This window comes from Etheostoma cragini, chromosome 1 (assembly GCF_013103735.1).
Source record: "Etheostoma cragini isolate CJK2018 chromosome 1, CSU_Ecrag_1.0, whole genome shotgun sequence".
Lineage (NCBI taxonomy): Eukaryota > Metazoa > Chordata > Actinopteri > Perciformes > Percidae > Etheostoma > Etheostoma cragini.
In genome coordinates, this window is record NC_048407.1 from 22,635,568 (window position 1) to 22,656,194 (window position 20,627).

General features: G+C 38.0%; 1 protein-coding gene and 1 long non-coding RNA gene across 2 annotated transcripts in view; one reads left to right on the plus strand and one right to left on the minus strand.

Moving 5' to 3' along the window:
* Positions 1 to 20,627, minus strand: part of LOC117948226 (CUB and sushi domain-containing protein 1-like) — a 306,260-nt gene that overhangs the window by 209,365 nt on the left and 76,268 nt on the right. The window lies entirely within an intron of this gene.
* On the plus strand, positions 819 to 10,826 carry LOC117942960. Its single transcript, XR_004656260.1, has 3 exons — positions 819 to 832; positions 3,850 to 3,852; positions 10,715 to 10,826. It is a non-coding gene; the product is annotated as an uncharacterized LOC117942960 (long non-coding RNA).

A 20,627-nucleotide genomic window follows, 5' to 3' on the forward strand; every position in this document is an offset into this window, starting at 1 on the left:
AACAAAAAATGGCTGTTAAAATATCCGTTTACCCGCACAATACTGAAAACATAGTAATTATGCATCATGCAAGACTCAACAAAAGCGTTTCTTTTTCCAAAAGAAAGCTACTGAGAGAACAAAAACAGCATGATGAAGATGATATAGTAATTCAGCCCAGTCTTAATCAATTTTTGCCATTCTGCACTGACTAATAAATGCAGATGTGTCATCATTTCATATAACTGCGCTGTATACAATGACTAATTCTCAAGCAATTCTGTCAGTGATCATGTGTAGAAAACCTTAGAACTCCACACTCCTGCCAGAGGGAATTTTCACAGTTTTTGATTTGTCCAACTTGGAATGCTGAAGCCTCATATTATCTTTGGTCAAACTTTAGAATGCAGTTACGGCTTGGTTTTGTTCCACATCTCGTTTGAATCACATTAAGAAGCAATATATTAACGGCCAGCAGAAAATGAAGAAGTTATAAAATGAACGTTCAAGTCCAAATTAAGTTATCCTTTAAGACAGGGTTCTTCAACATTTTTTACACGGAGGACCCCTTAACTGAAAGAGACATGGACATTTACTGTATAAAAATTAAGTTGTACATCAATCTGGGCCTACTATAAAGTGTAGGGCAGCCTATAGCCTTTATGCATAGTGCATAGAATGCTAAGTTATTAAAATAATAATTTTCAGCATGATTTTATAATCATCTTTTTTGTTAAACATGCATGTGGCACAGTGAATGCATAGTTTTAACTATATCTGTTAATGGCTATCTTAGTAACTACCTAGTCCAGTACGCCTATCATCAGTGGGGATTTATATTTGCTAATAATATGTTGGATTCATGTTAAGACATTTTAATTTTTACAAAAAACTTTCAACTATTAGCAATAATTTGGAGGCCCCCTGCAGTTACTCTAAAGGACCCCCCCAGTCAAACCTTACTTTAAAGTGTTTCAGGTGATTGGCTTTAGAGGCAACAGAAAGCAAACCTGAATGCAGGATGTTTGTTGTATTTCTATTTGCCCTCTTCCACCAAAAGCATCTTTAAGCAGAGATCTTCAACTTGAGGTCGAAGAGGGCAAATAGAAATACAACAAACATCCTGCATTCAGGTTTGCTTTCTGTTGCCTCTAAAGCCAATCACCTGAAACACTTTAAAGTAAGGTTTCACTGGATAATCCTAATTCACACACTGGATTACAAAGATTAACACCTATGCATGAAACAAGGGATTTACTATCAGCAGATCAGTGAATTACAATCAGTAGACCTGAAAAGACTTCTAGACCTTTAAGTTAAAAAAAACATGATGCGCATGCACACACATACAAACACACACACTCACGCACACAAAATATGGTTAATGAAAATATATTTTACAGTTCATTATCTACAAAGCAGTGACTATTAGTCATCTCTACACAGGCATGGCAGTGTTAGCGCAATTTAACACAAAAGATCAGTGTGTATCAGCATATTAGTGGTATGTGTGTGTGTGTGTGTGTGTGTGTGTGTGTGTGTTTTTGTGTGTGTGTGTGTGTATGTGTGTGTGTGTGCGTACTTTAACAATATGAAGCTAAAGGTCAATGTGTGTGCATGTGTTGCCTTAAAAAAAGAAACCAGCACATTAGTGTATTTGTGCAGCTGTACAAATGTGTCCATAGGTATACTTTTGAGTGTGTGTGTGTGTGTGTGTGTGTGTGTGTGTGTGTGTGTGTGTGTGTGTGTGTGTGTGTCTTGCAGCAGTCAAGATCATCTCAGTAGACTGATGATGTGAGCCTGAACCGTGCAACTACTCAACGTTGAATGGACCTCGGTTTTACCGTATTTTTACAGCTTTTTACAACATTTTACAGTGTTTCCATTTAAATGGTGTTCAGTGCAGAGAAAACTATTTCTATGCTTGGAGAAACCCGTATCCTGTTTCACACATGCATACCTGTGTGCGCACATACACTCTTAGGGGCACACACACACACATGCACGCAGAGTTATTAAATGGAATAATTTTGACGGCATGCCATGTTAGAGTAAATGACAGACACAATCATTCACTACTATAGCACATATATACAACACACAGACACACATATGCAGAATACAAACACTCACACTTTCTCTCTTCCAACCTCTGTCTTTTTTTCTGTCACACATGCACACATAAAACCATTCATTGATTCATTAACCACTTGTCCAATCCATCCATCTTTCAGCAGAGGGTGAAGGACGGCTAGATGAAGGAAAGAAAAGAACATATAGCAAACTGCAGGAATTTCAAGCAGAAACTGACAGCGGGAATGTGAGGCAGTTTTAATACACATCGAGAAATAAATACAGATATTTACAGAGTGAGATGACAGGAGAACAATGTAAAAAATAAAATAAAATGAAAGAGCAGTGGGAGAAACCTTTAAGTAGAAGAGAGGGAGCGCATTGAGACAGTACGCTGAGGGAATGTGAGAGGGGAGAGCAATGGGGAGAAACTTTTTGATGTTCTCGTGTGAAAGATGTCACGTAAAGAAACAACAGGGAGAGAATAATTACAAACATCTCAGAAAACCACCAGCTTTCACGCTCATCCATACACATGCACCCACATGTGACAAAAAAACCCACCTAACTGTATATATTAAAATCAACTGTGCTTGTAGCCCACACAAGAACAGTCTGTCCCTTATGTTTCTCTGCAGATTACATTTCTGACAAAATCAGACTGATGAGAAAAGACTATACTACTAACAGTGACAGGATAAAAACAGACATACAAAAGGAACTACTGGGAAACTTTGTAGCCTACTAATGTCCTCTTGCTATGAATTTATAACAATAACAATGTCTGCAGAATATACTGTAATTGTTTTTGCAATAAACTAACCACCAGCTATTAAAAAAACACAAAACTGTAATAAAAATAAAGTAAGAGTGTGTAAAATAATTTATTATATAATTTATACAATATTGAGTGTTTTTTTTACTGGCTTTTCTTTGTAAAGCAGAGCAGTAAACTCAGACTACTGTACAGTGCTTTTAAGGGGAACACTGCAAAAACTCATAGAGGATGAATATGTAAATTGTATATTGCAATAACACTTTAAGGAACTACACCGCATCTTTATTTTTATTAAATACATCCGTTTTTTGTTGTTGCTTTGTATGTTTCACCTCAATTTATCTACACTTTCTACACCTTAAGGTGCCATTAAGTGCCACCACAACTTATCAGAATTTTTCCAATATTTTACTGTGGGCTGTTATGTGTACAGTGCATGTCAGTAGTGTAAAACAAACTAGTGCTATTACCCATTACTTTAAATGACGTGCTTTTTTATTGGGCTGTACATTCTGATTGTTTTGAATGTGAATGTTTTGACTTAACTATTGTTCTTTGCTTCCCATTTAAGTATTAGATTTGCTTTTTAAAAAGAACCATGGCAAACTTCATTTAATAACTCCACATAACTTGGAGAGTAAAAGGAGTAAAAACAAGAGAAGAGAAATCTGACATCCAATAATTTACAAGCAGAGTACATGATATTTTTACATAATTTCCCAACACCTAATGGATTTGACATCCCAGCCACAATACATTTTGACACGGTTTAACACTCATACCAGGAGGATTCTTTGTTTTACCTATTTGTATAGCTTGTCCTCAAAAAACATGTTGAGAAAGTTATTGCTAACACAAACTTATTTAAAAAAAAAATTCTCTCAAGATATGATCTATACATACAATATATGTGTTGTAATGGCTGGCATGTAGTCATGGCAAATCTGATGTAGTCTATTCTGACCCAAGTAGCTTTAAAAACAATCCACAGAGGCACTCCTCCCTCTGCTCCATATCAGTGGGTAATTAGCATCCATGAAGTGGGTTAATTTTCTCTTATGTACATTTTGGCAAATGTATAATAATCCTGAAAAGCTGCTGGCTGTCAGTGTAAGAAATGACTCCATCATGCTAGTCCACAACAGATAGACTTGACATAGAATTGTTGCTTCAGATTCAGGGCACAACCAGTTTAGAATATGTATCAAGAGAGCACAGAGGGTCTCCCCACACAACAACTTAGGCTGGCCAACATTTTGTTTCTGAGCACAAACCTTTGGTTTTAGCAAAACTACATCCACTATTAGAATGGAGGACCTGCTGGCTCTGTGCTCTTGGGGATTTGAAATGTAATATCTTAAAATTAAATGCTTTAAGAAGGAGAAGATTTTAGATTTTGGTTGTTTATCTGCACTCCTTGCAGACTGTGGTGCATACAGAATGAGCCAAGCCTTTTTATTTTAACTGCAATACCATTCTTTGCAATGAATTGTGTTCTTGGCTGTACCAAATATTTGTTGTTTTCTATTCTGTTTCCATAGCAATGATAGGTTTGATTGGCATCTATGCTATTTTTTAAACAAGCTGAGCCAGAACGTAGCAGTAAATACATTGTGTTGAACATCTGTAAATATGTGTGTGTGTGTGTGTGTGTGTGTGTGTGAGTGTGTTTGTGTGTGTGTGTGTGTGTTGGGTATGTTACTCAAATGTATCATGGTGTTTAAGATATTTATCTTCACTGACAAATTTGTATCTTCAGTTCTTGGATACAGAGGGAGCCCAGTTTTTACAAATGGTGCATGTTTGTGAACGCCATTGGGAGTCTATATATGCATGACTGTAATTTGAAGGCCAGCAGTTGGTGTTTTTGTCCTACTAGGTATTTGTGGGTTCAATATGTTTTTTATCAGAACACTTAGAGCTACCACTACAAAATATGTGATTTGAGTGAATGAGTCAGTCTGAGGATGTTTAAGGCCAGTAATACTACTGTCTCCTTTAAGGACGTTTCCATTCAGCTACATGTTTTACAGTAATCTATTTTACTGGTTCTCCTCAAGAGCTACATTTTTTATCTTTTCCAAGGACCCATAGCGGTTTTTGTGGCCTTTTTGAAGGTTTCTCCACTAAAACGTAGTTTGACCCAGGGAAGGTGTATTTCATTTGATTTGTGGCTTTGCTTTTCCACTGCTGGTTATATTTCAGCCAGACTAACTAGCAGACTGTGTGCCACAATGGCTCACTGGATTGCAAATCACATACAATTCATTGTGTACCTAAGGTAAATAGCTGAGGTGAATCCAAAGCCTGGCGGGATCGACAGTGCTTTTGTTAATCATGACTGTCTGTTGTAGAGTCACTCCAGAAGTCATTCAGTACTGCCAGAGCAGCCCTGTGACTTTGCCACCAAACACAGTGCACAGGTCAAAAAATCCTCATCCCATTTTTCTGTTAATTAAATTGTATAGCCATGGGTCAGTAGCTCAGTGGGCAATGCCAACAGTGACTGGTCCTTGTTAGTGTGACTGAAATGTGTCTCATTTCTGTCAAGGGAATGCAACTAATTAATTTGTCACCAGGTCACAGTAGCCAGAATATTTCACCAGGCAATGTAATTCATAGCAGGCAATTTTTCACAGTAAAGAAAAAAGACTGTGGCAATGCTGATGATCACAAAAGTGGTTATGACTTATCAGCTACAACAAAACTCTTACAACCTTTTCCACAGGTGGCTTTTGAATTTAATGGAATTTAACAGCGCACACAGCTCCAGATCTTGAATATTGGGTGCACAGTAGTGGCAAGGAACCAAGACACACAAAAAACTTGTTACCCACAAGGTTTTGCCCACAATAAATAAAAAGACTATTTATCTGTGAGTGCTGGAGGTTTTATAATTTTTTTAATTTAATACCCTTCAACAATACTAAATCAGATTATGTAGCAGTAGCTAACCTTCGTTTTAACAGTAAGCAGTTGGTGGATAAAGGCTCTTTTTATTCACTGACTGTTGAAGTTATTTTATGCACTGCTGAAGAGAAAACTTCTGTTCTTTATTTCTATAGGCTAAGAAAGACAAGTGGAGATACTGTTGTGTAAGTCGTGTTTCACACAGTAATAAATGCAATGTCTATGTCAAAATGGCAATTGGCACATGCACTATAAAAATATAATGAGGTAATATGTCAGTAATGTGTTTTCAGTCTGTTAAGATGGCCAACAAATGTAAGGAATTGGTGTTACTTTCATAGCTTATGCTAATTAATGAGTAAAATAATTTCATGACAATTTTAAAGGCGCATTAATACTCTGTATTGGATTACTGAGTATAACTCTATATACACCTTCTATAAATCAAAGGAAGAATTTTTACCTTCTTTGGATAACTTGTCTTGCGTTTATCATCACTTGAGCTTCATGTTGTATATATGCAAAGATATCTCAGCAGAATGGTAAATGCAAAGCATGCAGTGTATGTTTAAAGCTTCCATAGGTGTTTACAGTCCTTAAATTGTCCTTGAGATTTTGTGCTGGTAGTTGCAGATACTGTAACTCACTGCTTATGTGATTGACTGCGTAAGGTTGGTATAAGACCAATGAATTTTATGAATTTTAAGTGTCAAGATGACCTGTAAGTTGTGTTTGTCCGAGGTGCCATTAATGCTGTACTTATAAGAAGTACACAACACGTTTACAGGATGTATAAACTTTCTTACCCCTCCTTCAGAGGCAGCATATGTGAGTGTAGTGTACTTGTGTGTGTGTGTGTCACAGTGAGTGTGAGTGCCAAGGTGAAGTCTTTGATGTATGATCAAGGATTCTTATTGTTTGCGGCGTGACTCCGGCTAGCGTAAACACCACACAACACTTTGATCTAACATGCACACAGATAGCCACACACCTTCATAGCTAAGACAGACACACCTATGCATGCACACATGAGCATACACATTCACTCACACAGAAGCAAATGCACATCATTCATCATTGCTGAAAAAATTAAATGGAAGAAAAAGGATGAGAGGGGGTGAGGGAAGCACTCTTTTCTTTATTTTGTCTTTTGTCTTTCTCTTATCCTCTATTTGTTATTTATTCTGCCACCCTTTCTTGCCATCCCTAAATACCGCTTGCTGCGTCATTTTCTCTTATTCAATTTTATTTATTTCAATTCAAAACAATTCAATTTACTTTCATTCATAGTATAAAATCATAACAATAGTTATCTCAACATACTCAACACTTCACAGATAGAGTAGGTCTAGACCACACATAAATTACAAAGACCCAACAATTCTAGTAATTTCCCCAAGAGCAAGCATTTAGTGCGACAGTGGTAAGGAAAAACTTCCTTTTTAGGGAGAAACCTCAGACAGACCCAGGCTCTTGGTAGGAGCTGTCTGTTGGTGCCGGTCAGGGGTGTGATGAACAGGGGCAATAACAGTCACAATAAAGATAATGGAACTATGACTAGAAATAGTAGTTGTAGTAGTTCATGGCTTAGCAGTGCACTGCAGAGCGTAACAGTGCATTGCGCATAGGGCGTGGAGCGGGACCACGGCAACAGCTGCAACTGTCATTTATCTGCCACCCTATTTGGAGGAAAACTGGTGGGCAAAAGAAAAAAAAGCATAAGGACTCTGGAGAATAAGCTTCCTATAGCAAAGTTAGTAACACACATTTCTAAGACATGGATGTACAAAGATGGAAAGAGAGCCCCAACAATCTAAATCTGTAACTGCATAAGAAAGAGCTGGTGCTAGGCAAATCTGAGCCAGTTCTAAAAAGGTTGGTAAATGTATCTGACAACTATGAAGAGAAGCAGAGAAGAGAAGGGGTGACGTGTCTGTAGCTATACACCCTCCCCCGCCAGTCTAGGCAAATGCTGCAACCCCTCACTCCCTAACTATAAGCTTTATCAAAGAGGAGAGTTGAAGTTTACTCTTAAATGTGGTAACGGCAAGTGCCCCCTGAACCCAGACTGGGAGATGGTTCCACAGGAGACAAACCTGATAGCTAAAGGCTCTGGCTCCCTTCTACTTTTAGAGACTCAAGAATTCACAAGTAACTGTATTCTGGGAGTGCAGTGCTCTAGTGGGACAATAAGGTACTATGAGCTCTTCAAGATATGATGGTGCTTGATGATTTAGAGGCTTGTAGGTCAGGAGAAGGATCTTAAATTCAACCCTGGATTTGACAGGAAGCCAATGCAGAGTAGCTAATATGGAGAAATATGATCGCTTTTCTTAGTTCTTGTGAGAACACGCGCTGCAACAAACTGGATCAGCTGGAGAGACTTAAAGGACTTATTTGAGCAGGATAAAAAAGAATACATATGCTTAAATTCATTAAAATAGCAGCTCAGTTTGATTGTCACTTGATTTGGTTGAGGATACTGATGGCATACAAGATTTTTTTTAAACACTTTTTGCCAGAGGTACTCCGAAGACTTCCAGACCTCAGGAGCTCAAACTGGCAGGAAAGCGGGTGTTGTGTACTATCTGCAGTGATTATCTTAGCTTTCTTATTCATTCTGTCAGTGTATATTCAGGTCAGATGTTTTTCAGGTTTCCCACTATGTTGCTAGCAATTGACACTATCTTGTTAAGCTTCTGCTTGTGTTTGCACCTAAATGGCCAAACCAGGCAGAAAGGTGAAAGGTTAAAACACTTTCAATGTGTGTGGCGTATACTAGCTCAGTAATCTGAGCACTGACGCCCAGACAGCTCAGTCTTCTGAGGAGATTGAGTCGTTGTGAGCATTTCTTAAAAATAAAGTCTCTGAAAAGCTCAGGTGGTTGTCAAGAACCGTACCTAGGTAATTAAAAGTTCCCACAGTTTCAACAGCTAGGCCATTAAGTAAAACTGGCTCTGTTGTTGTGTCTTGTTTGCAAAAGAGTAACTTGTTTGTCTTTGCCACATTAATCTTTAGCTTGCTATCATTGCACCATGATTCAAGGGCCAAGGGCGTCAATTTTTTGTAAGAGGTCTACTAAGGCCATGTCGTCAGCGTATTTTATCAATTTAAAGGTGCTATTATTTATAGAAAACTCTTTGTAAATAGAGAGAAAAGCAATGGAGGAAAGAATGCTGCCTTGTGGGCAGCCTGTGCTAATGGTATGCACTCCTGACAAAATGCTTTTTACACACACCCTCTGAGGGCGACAAGAAAGAAAGTCTCTGATCCAGAGAATCAGACACTTATCTATGTTAATATTGGCTAGTCTTTGCAGGAGAATGCGTAGCTTCATGAAATTCATGAAACAAAAGCTGCACTAAAGTCTACGAGTAAGACTCTAGCATGCCCTTTAGGGAGTGCAAGCTGTTTCTAAATAGAGTCTAGAAGGACCAGCACAGCATCATTAGTCCCTCTGTCACTTCTATAAGTGAACTGCAGCAGATCTAACATGCTGGTCACTTGAGAGGTCAGGAGATGTACCAGAAATCTCTCCATTGTTTTACACAATATGGAGGTGATAGCTATGGGTTGGAAATCTTCAGGCTTACATGGAGCAGGCTTCTTTGGTATGGGCCTTATTAAAGAAAATGTCCAAGACGTGGGTACACCTGCTCTTATTTTCCTCATTGTATATGTCTTCTTATTTTTACTTTTTGTATTGTTTACTTGAACGTTATGTTTGTCTGTGGACCTAATTGGTTAAAAATGTCTTGTCTTCACCGTGGGATAGAGGGAAACGTAATTTCGATTTTTTTGTATGTTTTTGACATGTGAAGAAATTGACAATAAAGCAGACTTTGACTTTGACTTTGGTGAACCTGTAGGGAGATTCTTACAGATGTCGTTGCACTGACCCTTATCATCCACAAAATCAAACCTGCAGGAGAACATATTCATTTTATCTAATAATTTAACTGCAAGCTACAAGACTGTCACCTTTTTTGCAACTTTTTCCCATTTAACTGTTAAACCCTCCTAGGCCTGTTTTATGTTACCGCTGAAAAATTTACTCTCCATCTTATTTTTATATTCAATTTTTTGCCTTGAGGATACCCCCCCTTAATTGTTTCATTTTTCTGCACTAATTACATATTGCCTGAGCAAAAGGCAATTTTTCTTTCATTAATACAGGTTTTCAAATGTTTAGAAACTCAGGGTTTATTATTTGGCTATATTTCAATAGTCTTTGTTTCAGACACACAGTCCTCACAGGATTTATGTATGATGATAGTGTCCTTAAGTTCATTCCCATCCTGGCAGGATTCAAAGAAGGTTTCCCTTTTTATATTGTAAAAGCAGTCCCTGAGTTGATCTTTGTTTATTTTAGATCACATATGTGTCTGCTTGATGGCTGGTTTTGTCCTTTTGAGCACATTTTCATATTTACTATTGTTATATATTTATAGCTGGATTTCCCGAGGGGTGGTCTGCACACCGCTTTACATGCCTCAGGGACATTTCCGTAGCAGCGGTCACAGGTCCAATTTAACCGTGTAGGACAGTCAACATATTGATGAACAGTGGGCAGATGTATAGACAAGTTACATGTGTTAAAGTCTCCGAGGACAAAGATGGGCTGGTCTGCAGAGCGGGCGAGTGCATGATTATAGTTCTGTTATTTTTTCCCCCGCTGCTTCGTCATTCGGTCCTGGCACATACACAAGAACAACAGTAATTTGAACAAACTCTTGCGTGAGTTAGAATGGTCTGAAGGATACAGTCAATATTTCATAGTCCGGTGTGCACACCTGCTCCTGAACACAATACTGTGTAGCGCAGCGATTGTCGACAGATAAACACAGCCCTCCTCCAATGGATTTACGTGAGCTACGCTCATTTCTATCTGCGGTTATGGTGGTATACCCAGACAGCGTCTGCTGCTTACCGATCGAATGTTGGTCAGAGTGATGTGACTCTCTATCAGCCTAGCTACACTGCTGAAAAGAAACCTTGGGTTGCTCTTATTTTCTTCAATTAGTGATGAGTAATGGTCTGATCTGGAATTTCTGAGGGCCTTCCATTATTCTTTCAGACTGTCTTGCTGATCTAAACAAGATTGTTCCAGATTGGTGAAGGCCATTTACTTTAAGGTTTTCAAAAGGTTTGTTTTAATTTGCGAATTTGGGAGATATACCAAGGGGCTAGTTTCCTTTGCGTCCTCATCTTCTTTTTGAGAGGAGCAACAGAGTCTAAAGTCTAATTGACTTCTGTTTTCCATGTTGGATGTAGAAGATTAAGAGCAAGGGTTTCAAATGAGTTATAATTTAGTTTAGGTTTAGGATTAATAAACAGGCTTGAATCAAAGATGACTGCAACTCCCCCTCCTTGGCCACAGCCTTGAGGAATATGAGTATTAATATGACTGGGAGGTAAGCCTGCACAATTTGGGCAAAAATATAAATCACAATTGCATTTGCTTAGAATTGATATCACAAGTCTCTGCCACAATTTTTTTCGACCATGACAAAACAAAAAAATTGACAGTACCAAACCAAGGTTATTATAATTTTGCATTTTTCATTTGTTTTTATTTTTATTTTGTTTAGACTTTTTGTTTTCATATTCAGTTTAGTTTTAATTAGTTTTTAAAGCAGGTTTGCTAGTTTATTTTTCACTTTCAAAAATGCTCAGTTTCAAGTTTAGTTTTTATTAGTTTAGTCTTTTTTGTAATATGGGTTATTTTTCGGGGGATTCGAAAAGGTCAGAAAACGTATTGTGTAATAATAAATCAACAAAAACATCATACAATTTTAGAAATACAGTATGTATTCACAATGTATTCAACAATAACAGCAGTACATACAATGTACTGCTATCGTTGATGAGCATAGCTATGTAAACTGTCAACACAAGACACAGAAGTGAGTGCAGAATGTGTTTGACGTGTTCCAGGAGAAAAACCTAAACAGCCGACAGACTAAAGAAGACAGACATCAACAGGTGTTTTGAACTTTGGTTCGAGGAAAGTGGCATACTTTTTGAAGTCAATCGACTCACACAGTTGTGTAGACATTTTAACCCACGTTCCCTCCCGCTTTTGGTGTTCCTGCGTATTTACTAACCAGCTATTGGGTCGCTGGTGAAAGCACACCTGTAGTGTTCTCTGTCCTGCTCTTGTTGTCTCCACTGACACTACGTATCTATGCATCCATGCCAGTAACGTTATCGGGGTTGGCTTCTGTTTTGGGGAAAGGGGGCTTGACGTTCTGCTTTCTCCTTTCTTGCTTTTTACTTTCATATTCATGGGATGTTTTGCTGTAATGCACTGTCCACATGTTTTACCACCTTCCACAGCAAGGCACTTGCTTTTATCTGACACTGTCAAAATCAAATAGGACTCTGCCGCTTTCTTCCGAATTTTAGTATCGCCATGACGCCAGGCGAGTGGCCCGGACTGTTGTTTGTTATGTTCAATTTTAGATGGAATGTCGGAATTTCTGTGTTCCCAGTCAGAATATACACGTCTATGGGAAATGTCACCGTTGGAAAGATATAACGTCAATTGCTCTTTGAAAGACATTGATAAAGATGAAAACTAAGGACATTTACTCGATAATTTTAACCAAACCAAACATTTTATTAGCATCTATAGCACATTGCCTATCACCAAAAGCCTGTAAACATACAGTAGAGGCCTCAATGAGGAGAAGGGAGAGCATTGCAGCACTTGGGAGCACTAAAACCTATTTTATACAGTCTGTTTAAAACTCACAGAAGAAAGTAGTATCAGTGGTGATGCATTCGGCTTCTAAAATTAAATGAGAACCAAAATCATTAAAAAGAACTTTTAAATCAGTCATTTAAAAATTAAATTGTGAACAGGTTGAATCGAGATCGTGATTTTATAATGATTAATCGTGCCGGCCTACTGGAAGGAGTGGAATTCAATTAGACTAACATATTTTTCATTCATCTTCATTTCGGTAAGACAGAATAAATCAATTTGGTTATCTGAATGTCAAATCATTTACTAGAAGGTTGTCATGACCGACAGTAGACCTGGTCAGATTTCTTGATATGAGAAAGTGGGATGAATGCCATTTCTCCTAATCAAACCAGGCTTTCCCCAGAATGCCCTCCAGTTATCTATGTAGCCCATCATGAGTTGGGCACCACCCCGACAACCAGCTGTGGAAGGATGACATGCGGCTGTACATGTCATCGTTGATCAGGTTTGGAAGGGGTCCAGAGAAAACTACAGAGTCCGACAATGTTGTTGCAAATTTACAAAGTGACACATCATTCATTTTAGTGGTCTCGGATTTGCGTTATTGGGTATCATAACCACCTACGTGAAGTATGAGCTTACGGTTATTTTTAGCCAGCAGCTATAGATGAGAGTCCACATCATCCGCTCTGGCCCACAACCACTGGAGCCGCCAAATTCACGTTCCGCAGTATAGGTATCCCAATGACCAGAGTTGGCTTCTCAGCAGGTGTGTCACTGAGTGGGGAGAAACTTTTAAAAAGACGAATATGTTGGTGGTTTGCCATAGGCATGGAACAAACACTGCCATATGCACGCCCCGGTATGAGCTAGCGCTACCCTTCATATGGACAGGCACCCACTCGCCTTGCCTACTATCCACCTTTTCTTTTTTTAATCCCCATTAACCTTTGAAAGCTTTATTTTATCTTCCCATTGTTTGTTGTTTGCCATCTTCCCTTTGTAAACTGCCTCTAAGTATTAGCTAGCACTTAGCATTTTTGTATTCCACATCACTTTACCTCCAGTCCTTCCCTTTAAAGCATTTCTAAATAACAAGAGTGTCATCTCCATGGACCCCATCTGTCACACTTTATTCTCTCATTTACCATTTTATCTGATCTTTTATATTGTCATCCTTTACTTTTTCCATATTCATCTTTTGAAATCATATCCCAGCATAATTTCCATAATAATTCCATGTCCCATATACATCATTTTTTTCCCTTTCAATAACCATGCTTTGTAATTTAGTTTCCTCTCTCTTTTGATTTATTTTTCTCTGCTGCTCACCTTTTAAATAGCTTTTCAAAAGCTTGGCTTTCAAATGGTCTCTTAGTAACTGAAGTCCCAAGGTGCTATATCCATGGCCCTCACACATACATCTGATCTCTTCTTTTCACACCCCACAATATTTATTTATTTCTCAGCATTCAATTATTTTTTCAATATTTTTACTTGCAGTTTGTCTGCCTATCTGTGTCTTATGTCCATTGATAGATAGACATATTATAATATGAGAATTATGATAGTTATAATCCTTCTTGGCCAGTATGAAAATGTGTGTGTGTGTGTGTGCGCATGTGTTTTCTTAAGGGGCCAAGGTACAGGGTCCAGTCAAGTGCAAATTGTGCAATGCACCTTTTAATCTATAATGAATTCCATATTTAGTTATCATTTGGAATGCACAAGGAAATAAAATCCATTAAATAAACCACTTTGGAAATGTAATAGTGAGAATGAACTAAGAGATTTGTTTGTAGTGTAGGAAAAATGTGGTTATCTTTAAAAAGATTTGTTTTCCCCTGAGGGGGTGGATAGGGGCTGCAGGCTGTGTGTCGACCAGTCTGGAGACTGCAGGTTCATAAGTGTTTACTGTGTTACTTGTTCAAGATTGTCAAGCCTTTATAGTGTATTCAATTTAATGGCACACAGGGTGGAAATAAAGAACAATGATGAATTGTAGCACTGCATTATAGAATAAAAGAAGTATGGTGTTTGGTTGTCAAATACATAGGAACACAAATGATAATTATTATCAATGGGTTGACTATTGATACCAACTGACCAACATAAATTATGCACTTGGTGCTAATTTTACAGGGACATTTGAAAACCTCATGCATAGAAAAACAAATGAGATACCTCAAAGGAGTCAACTAGACTGAATACTCTAATGCATAATTATAATCTCAATGTGCTACTCAGAGGAAGATTTTTACACCTGCATACCAAAAGTCTGAACTCTTAAATTTTGAGTGGCCAAGTTACAGTAATTCATCAACTCGGAAAAGTGTTTTACACATAATCCATAGATTTGCTGTGCACTTGTGGACCTATGGGACATTTTTAACGATATGCTTCATTTCAAATTCAGTGAGAAAAATAAATGGAAACAATGACAATAGTCTGTTCAGAAAGAGAAAGTATGTGAGTGTTGCATTAACTCAAAGAGAAAACAGCATAAAGAACAGCAAAACGTCCCATTATCTGTGACAAAACACAACAGTGCAATCCGTTAAGAGCTATGTGTCAGCTGATACAGCACAGCATCATAGATAAATTACATTGTTTCAAAATTATGCTTGACTGGACAAGCATCTCACACTAGGAAAATGGGTGATTCCGGGAATCTCTCCCATGGGTTTTTAGGGGGAGGAGCAAGCAAGAGATGAGGCATGAATAGGTAAGAACCTTCAGTGTTTTTTGCTCATAATACATTCAAGAAATTCCTGAATTTTATATATTTATATATACTGCATGTGTGTTGTTTTTAATTACTGTATTGTGTGTTTGTGCGTGTGTGTGTGTGTGCATGTGTGTGTGTGTGCGCGTGTGTGTGTGCATGCGCACATGTGTGTGTGTGTGTTTGTAAACTAATTTAGATGAAATTGTACAGCCATCTTGTAGCTTCTTGGCTGTGATCAGTAGCATGCTGTATTGATTAATAAACATTATGCCCCTCGGCAGAATTGTAGATGTTACAGTGAAAATGTATGTTGTGCACAATCAGCACCTTACAAAAATGGGATTACATAGACAGATTAATATGAAGGCATATTTCAGTAAAGTCAGTCAAACCATTATCAATATATTTATCTTCAAAGTGGAATCCGTTTTACATAACCTTGTTTGACATTTACTGAGATGTTTTAAAGTGTGGAATAAATCCAGTGACTGATACCCACCAAAGGACACAGAAGCAATGAGGTTAATTAAAATGATGCAGATAAAAAATATGTGTAGCCAAAACCACCAAGAAGTGAACATGATGAAAGGACACACCTTTGAGTTGACAAAACAAGCCAAACTCAAGGTCCACTTACAAGCTTTTTTGGGATCTTAATAGCTTAACACCTTATGATGTTATGATGTCATCCATAGCACTTTGAAGGCATAATAAGTCTTAATAGTCTCTCAGGACTTCTTGTCTTTATCCATATTGCCACCAAACTACTGATAAACACTTTATCTTTGAATTGTGTGTGTGTTTGTTCTTTTGTCAAACTACTATTTCTGAGGTCAAACAAGAGCTTTCATGATTAACTTTCCTTGTATTCAAAGGGTCTTAAACTAAAAAAGCTCATTATGGATTTTATTTATCAGAAACATAAAGCATGAGACGTTCAAAATATTGTCAGATCAGAAGTCAGGTGGGCTGAATTACTGTTACATTATGGTATTTCTTCCTACTCACGAGTATTTGACGACAAAACGAGAAATTAAACAATTTCATCTGATCACATCTTTTTGATGGCACATTTTTAGATATGGCCTAATTTCTTTCTTGTGGCTTTCCTGTATCTTCTTGATTGTTTTTCTCTCTGTCTTTCCCTCTAGATAGTCAGATGACTTCTGAACAGATTGAACAGAATATTAATTGCCTTTCTAATTTATGTTAATGTATGCTAATCTACACACTCATCGACTCTCAACGGACTCATTATCTAGATCGTTTAGAACGGCCAGGAAGAGATTCAGTCTGTGTGACCCTGAAGGTTGCCAGTTCAATTCCCAATGAGCTGAGCCTAAGGGTCTCAGCAAGTCTATTTAACCCTGCATTAACTAGCATAAAGCTCTATTCTTAAACTGGTTGATGTGTAGACACAAATATCCAACCCATGAATGAGCAGACACATACACAGTAGGCACATGTAGGATATGACTCTTCTATTGCAATCTCTGACACACAGTAAATGGATGGTCACAAAACCACTGTTACGACAGGTCTTTCAGTTAATGTAGTTAGCACCAATAGGGTCAGTACTGACATGTGGCACATGAAGGGTGTGTGTTTGTAAAAGCTGATATAACCCCTACTACAGACTGATTGAGACTGATTCCATAAGGAGGAAGATGGAAGTGAGCATGCTGCAGGCTGACGCTGGAACGCCACGTCACCACCCTGAAAATACTGTTAAGGAGACAATGAGAGAAAGGTTTTGTGTTTCCCACAACATAACTTTTGTAAATAAACCTTTTAAAACCTGAATTACACACCAAGAAGCAGGCTGGTAAAAAAGTCAGCGAAAGATGGAGGAGCTGCTCGGAGCACACAAGCCCAACTTTGGAACGTGGAACGCAAAACAACATGGCGGCTGGGTGAGTCAGTTTAACAAAGCACAACCCCTCTTAGGTATGAAAGTATACACTTGTCGAGGCCAGCTCAGTCTCATTCTCAAATTAAATGCAACACCAGTCTCATTCTCACGTTAAATGCAACACGCAGGGAGAGAAAACAATATATAACATGTTACAAGCTAGTTTAGCCTTTAGTAGCTGTGTTTTGTTCTTCAACGAGCCAAGGTTAGCTTAGCCTTGTAACAACATTATTACAAAATTTTAAAGTGCTTTTCTCTGCTGCAACATTTCCTGCTTTGTTTTTAAACTGAAGCAAAAAAAAAACATTTAGCAAGAAAGCATGGCATGCCATGTTGCTTTCCAGATTGTTGTATTTTCCCAGCAAATGTTTTATTGAAATAGTTAAGTGCTGAAGTCAGTAGAAAGATGAGGGTGAGCAAGTCAGGATCAGGAGTTAAATGCTAATAGAGGACCCGGTGTGGGAAGTGGTGCTTGCAGTATTCATAAAAATTGGGACATTGATAAATTACCATTTAATTCCATTTAAACTCCATCTGCCACTAAATGACATGGAAATTGTGAGTTTAGCCTCTTACATATATTTTTAAAATGTGTACTGCTTTAACTTCTGTAATTGTGTGCCACCTTGGTGTGTACTTTACAGTATATGTATGACAATATACGTATACATCACTATTTTTAATTGGGAACCATAGAAGAAATGATAACTGTATTTATTGTCTCATAAGGGTTACTCAATAGATTTTAAATAAGTTCAGTTGACTCACCATTAGGAATACTACTCGAACTGAGAAAACAGCTGTAAAATGACATTTGTGGCTCTCTCAGTATCCTTCTAAAATCTGATAAAACAATTCTGATGATGTCACTATTAATTTAGCCTGGGTTTGGAGACTTCACAGGAAGCTTTTCTTACAAATTGTGGGTGTTTCCCGGGAGTTTGATAGTCAACTGTGTAGTGTACCTTTACCACACAAAATGTGCTTGCTGTATTATTTTAGAATGGCCCAAACATTGCAGTTTTTAAATCCAGACTGAAAACCTGCATGTTCTCAAGCACTTTTGACTAAATGTTTTTAAACCTCAAGGACTTATCATTGTATTAATATTATTTCAAATTGTTTTAATCTTTAATGTTTTAAATTGTATTTCAATATAGCACTATCTCTTTTATGCTGGTCTTTTAAATTGTATGGGTTTAACTTTAAATTGTATTCTGTTGTTTTAAGTTATCTGGACAGCACCGTAAACCTACCTCTTTGTTTGAAAAATTCTTTATGAATAAAACTGCATGCCATAATGGGAAAAGTACGATAACATGTTTTTGGGGTTTTGCCAATACAAGGGACTAAAAGTTAAGGTTTTGGAGGTGCTCCTTATAAAGTAACTTCACACTTGAAGTCTGTTGAACCGCTGACCACACCATGGTGTTGTGTCTGTTGTGACCACATGCATCTCCGATGTAATATGATACTGAAGTGCAAAATTACATCACAGCTGCAGTGTTGGGGAAGAGCAGGTTGTCACCACCAGCTAGCAGCACAAGCAAGATTATTACCTGGGTGCAGTTGCTTTTTTGGAATTTAAATTCAGTATTAACTTTATCCACACCTCCATAGCAATCCATATTCTCCATCACATTTCCAACTAACGCTGTCTACTCAACATGTTTTTAAATTGACAACTACACATATTTATTATTTTCTATTTTCTTTTATTGACGTTTAATTTTGTACAGTTTTATTGCTAGTGTGTGTGCACTCAGGTTTGTCTGCCTCCTGCTTCTGCGGCTGTGATGACTTTATTCCTCCCCACATTTTATTGAAGTTTTATTTTATCTTATCTTGTCCAGTCTGCTCTTGTAAAGGGTACAACACTATAAAGATGTTTAATTTAAAAAATGTTTTAGCTAGTATGCCCGGCAGACCCATGTATGACACATACAAACTCTGTTGAAAGCCACCAGCAAAAAACATCAGCAGATGTTTTTTTTTTCAATTTCTGATCTGATCAAGCCCAGAGCGGGAGACATACACACACGCACGCACGCACGCACGCACACACACAGAAACACACACGCACAGTGTTAAAGAATACATTCTGTATTCATGAAAAATTAATAAAGCTGCAAACCATTCCAGCTCCCCATGTCTGCTGTGTGTTTATGTGGCTACTTACCAAGATGATGCCACGTATGTTGGCCTTGGTGTGTTGGATTGTTTTCTCTTGTTTTTATTGTAAATTCAGTTTTCTGCTACGCTACCTACCCGGAGGTCTTTCACCAGAGATGAGCTCATTAACATCAGGGAAACAACAACAGCGGACCTGATTCCAACTTTTCTTGCATCTTCCGTAGATTTATTGGACATTTTATCCTAAGGTGTGATCACCTTTGCCCATGCAGTGAACTGCCAGGGGAGAGGAAGTCAGGCTAATGTGCTTGTTTGTTCGGCAGGAACTTTGCAAAACGCTACCTGGGATATTTCTTTCCAACATGCGTTCAATGTGCAACAAACTGGACTACCATCAGCTTTTTTGCACCATTCTCCCTTCTGGCGAGAGCCTGCGGTCCATCAGCACCAAAACAAACACAGTTTCTTCCCCTCTGCAGTCCGCCTCAATAACATGCCCGGACCCTCATTAACATAGACTCTTAATCCTACTATACTGGACTATATGCCTGTTGTTTGCACATTCTAATGGCTAATATCCTGAACTTTTGCACACCCTGCACTAATCCATACAACCTCTTTTTTCTTAATGTTAAACATATTATATTGCACATATTTGTTTCTGTAGTTATTGTTTGTTTGTTTCTTATTTGTGTTTAATTTGTTTATGTATGCACCAAGAACCAAGGCAACTTCCTTGTAAGTGTTACTTTATTTGGTATATATCATTTCACATCACAATAAATCATTTTCTGATTCTGTTGTGTACATGTGTGTCATGCACTGGGCTCGATTAGATCAAGCTAAGTTGAAACCGAGCGAAGCACTGAAGCGTGACAGCGTTTGTGTGGGTTTGTGTGTGATGGAGGATTTGAAGAAATCCTGTTGCTCTGTTCTTAATAAGAGGAACAGCACCTTTCTGTCTGACATAAGCTGCCTCTAGAACAGAAAAAATGGATAAGGCTTTTTCCACATAGCGTTTCAAGGTCTAAAAGGTAATACTGGTGGTGGGGAAAGACCAAAATACAAAATAGAACAGATACATTGTCACAAATTGGATGACAGGATGACCGATTTTGCTGTACCAGAAGAGTCTGTCTTTGTTTGTCTATAGTGTTCTACTGGCCTTACAAAGAATAACTGTTGACCGGTGTGACAGTTTTGCTCATTTGACAGCTCAAACCAGAAGACCACCAAAGACTTGTCAAGCGTGTTTGATATGAATTGGGACATCCAGCTTGAGGTCAGAATTGAAAGCAATTCAACGGAGGTATTCTTACTCTCTCACAGCTGGAGTGCAATGATTCTCCATAATTACCCTGCCTACGAGCCGATCCTGAAAACTCACTTCAGGTGCAAATTT